We start from the raw sequence: 3,970 nt of genomic DNA on the forward strand, positions 1-3,970 counted from the left end.
GAGAGTCAAGACAAAAGTAAACGATTTTTTTTAAGAAACAAATCATGCACGAATTCCGTGCACACCTTCGTGCTCGGGTCCGTGCATTAATCTATAGCCAAAGATCGAATACAGCAGGGTACATGGACCCGGTGCACCCCTTCGTGCCCAAAACTGCACTAAAACTCAACTCTTTGTTTTCTGCACGGACTCCGTTCCCCCTTCGTGCTTGGTTCCGTGCACAACCAATCAAAAATTGGATGCTACTGCCTCAACAAAATCTCACACGGACCCATGCACGAATGCATGTACGGGGTCTGTGCATCGCTAAAACTAGTTCAAAAAAAAATGCGCATGTACACGGACCCAGGCACGGATGTAGGCACGGGGTCCGTTCCCTAATAGAATCAGAAAAATTCAAATGCATATCAGATCTGATAATTTCCACATCCAACTCAAATAACAACCATAACATGTAGTAATACATCCACATAACATATTACAATACATGATATAACTAGAGTTGATCAAATACTCAAAAGGTAGAACATGCATCGGTTCTAGGATAGTTAAACTTCAACATACAAATCAAGTTCGAATGCAAATCGACTTCTAAACCGAGTTCCCACTTCTATCATTCACAACCCAAACTAGTAATGTCGTCTCTGACTCGATCCTGCCCCACCTGTTGCCAAGTACACATACAAAAACAAGACAACATCTGGATAAACTCCAGTGAGAATAATATTTCCAGTAAAAGTAACATAACACGCCATATCAAAAAGTATATCAAAACATGATATAACAACAACATATTTCAATACGAAATATAATGAAATGCATGTCTTTAAAATTCAGGATTATCTAATCGGATAATCAGAGGACAACTCGGTTCTTTGGTTGGGATCCCGAGGACAAGATATCACAACAACTCACGGACTCTACTGATCGAGGTGGATGATGTATATCTCAATCCTCTAGACACTGGTGCAACTATAAGGAGCATTCTAGCTCTTGGAAGAACTCAACAACCAAGGCCACTCAATTATAGTCCAAAACTTCTAATTCAAATCAAGGCAGCTCTGCCCTTTCAAAACAAGGATTTAGGCTCAAGATGAATACATATATGAATCGCAATGCATTAAGGCATGAATCAAATAATACCATTCATATTATGTCAAATAAGAGCATGTAATCAATCAACATATTCAAGTTCTCAATCAAAAACAAGTAATCATGCAAGTATGTGATTTTGGGAACTCGAGCATCGTATCCATCTCGAGTATTCTATCCCTTTTTTTATCGATGTCAGCTTATACCTTATTCTCGATTCGAGGTTCTCCAAATTTGGATAATAATAATGACAAAAGATTCAATAAATATCCATCCAATCTCGATTTAAACAAACAAGGTTAACTCGTTACCAATATCAATCAATTCTTCGACGATTCGAATTATGCTAACTCTGAGATCGACAACTCTAAAAAAATCTGAAATAGGATGAATATGAATTCAAGATCAATCATTCAACTCAATTCAATTCCAAACTCATTCAAACTTCCGAATTCAGAAATTCTCAATCCGACGGCATAACGGATAATAAACGGCCAACTAAAAATCAATAAACATCAATCCAACAACTCATATAATCCAAAACCATTCAAATATCAACACTATTCCACAACCCCATTCTCGAATTTCATTAAAAAATTCATAACAAATCCGAACGTCGCTCTTTTTCCAATCCGACTTAAATATATAATCACGCCTAGCTCAAAAACGTTTATATCCAATAAAAATCATAATACATCAACATCCAAAAAATGAATTAGATTGGATCGAAATAAAACTTACGGTAGAACAAAGCTCTAGAAGATCTGATCGCAAATATACAAATATTTCTGAAATCTGACGGGCGGATCATTCAAATCAAAAATTTGAGAAGATTGGAGGAGGCGGCTGTGGAGGAATCGGTCTTGGAGAGAAGTAGAAGAAATAGATACACACATACATGCCTACTCATATAAATATCAAGCCAAGAATAAGTCAAAATAGGAAATTTGTGTTATTCCTCATCCAAACGGCCTCTTTAGCAGCAGCTGATGCTGCAATGTATTCAGCCTCAGTGGTGGAATCCGCTGTGGTGTCCTGCTTGGAACTCTTCCAAGAGACAGCACCGCCATTGAGCATGAACACAAATCCAGAGGTTGACTTCGAGTCATCCACATCACTTTGGAAGCTAGAGTCGGTATAGCCTTCCAGTTTGAGTTCTCGTCCTCCATAAACCATGAACATATCTTAGTCCTTCGCAAGTACTTAAGAATGTCCTTCACGGCTTTCCAATGCATCTGACCAGGATTAGACTGATATCTGCTCGTGACACTCAGAGCAAATGCTACATCCGGTCTGGTAGATATCTCCCATACATGATACTACCTATAGCTGACGCATATGGTACATGTGTCATATTCTCTATCTCTGCATCAGTCTTGGGACACATAGACTTGGATAGAGAAACTCCATGACACATGGGTAGATTCCTCTACCCATCCATTGAAAACCGTTACAATATGGTATCGATGTAGGATGATTGAGTGAGTCCTATCATTCTCTTAGATCTATCCCTATAGATCTGTATCCCAAGAATGTAGGATGCCTCACCCAAATCCTTCATCGAAAATCTACCTGATAACCATATCTTTGTTGACTGCAACATCCCTACATCATTCCCAATGAGTAGGATGTCATCAACATAAAGTACTAAGAATGTCACCGCATCCTTAACTACTTTCTTGTACACGCACTTAAGAAAAGCAGTCTTCACATCCATTTGCCATATCTCATAGTCCTACCATGCAGCTATGGCAATAAGGATTCTTATGGACTTGAACATTGCAACTGGTGAAAAGGTTTCGTCATAGTCAACTCCTTGCCTTTGAGTATAACCTTTAGCCACCAATCGCGCCTTGTAGGTCAATACCTTACCATCAGGCCCAAGCTTTCTTTTGTAGATCCATTTACACCCTATCGGAACAATTCCATCGGGAGGATCTACTAAAGACCAAACTTGGTTTGTATGCATCGAATCCAATTCAGACTGCATAGCTTCAAGCCATAAATTCGAATCCGCATCAGAAATTGCTTCCTTGAAGTTTCTTGGATCACATCCAATGTCGGGTTCATCTTGATCCCCTTCAAGAAGAAGACCATATCGAACTGGAGGTCTAGAAGTCTTTCGGATCTTCTAGGTGCAGGCGTGTCCAGCAATGGTTCCTGAGGTGTAGGATCGTTATTTTGTATTTCGGGTTCTTCTCGAACTTCTTCGAGTTCCATCATCTCGCCTTTCTTATCCAATAAGAATCCTTCTCCAAGAAGGTGGCATTCCTAGAAACAAACACCTTTGTTTCAGCAGGATAATAGAAATAATATCCGATTGAATTCTTCGGATACCCTACAAAATAACATAAGCTGGATCGACTATCCAACTTATCTCCCACTGTCCGCTTCACGTAAGCAGGACATCCCCAAATCCTCAAGTACGAATACTTAGGAGCTTTGCCATTCCATAACTCGTATGGTGTTTTGTCCACTGCTTTAGTGTGGACGTTGTTCAACAACAATACCGCCGTTTCAAGCGCATAGCCCCAAAACGAAGGTGGAAGTTCAGTGAAGCTCATCATAGATCGAACCATGTCCAACAAAGTTCGATTACGACGCTCCGATACACCATTAAGCTGTGGTGTCATAGGAGGAGTCCACTGAGAGAGAATCCCATTCTCTTTTAGATAGTCCAAAAACTCGGTACTCAAGTATTCTCCACCTCGATCCGATCGAAGTGCTTTAATACTTTTACCTAGCTTGTTTTCTACTTCAGCCTTGAATTCTTTGAACTTTTCAAATGCTTCAGACTTATATTTCATTAAATATAAATACCCATACCTAGAATAATCATCAGTAAAGGTAATGAAGTAGGTGTGGCCATGTTGAGTCC

This window comes from Henckelia pumila, chromosome 4 (genome assembly GCF_033568475.1).
Source record: "Henckelia pumila isolate YLH828 chromosome 4, ASM3356847v2, whole genome shotgun sequence".
NCBI lineage: Eukaryota > Viridiplantae > Streptophyta > Magnoliopsida > Lamiales > Gesneriaceae > Henckelia > Henckelia pumila.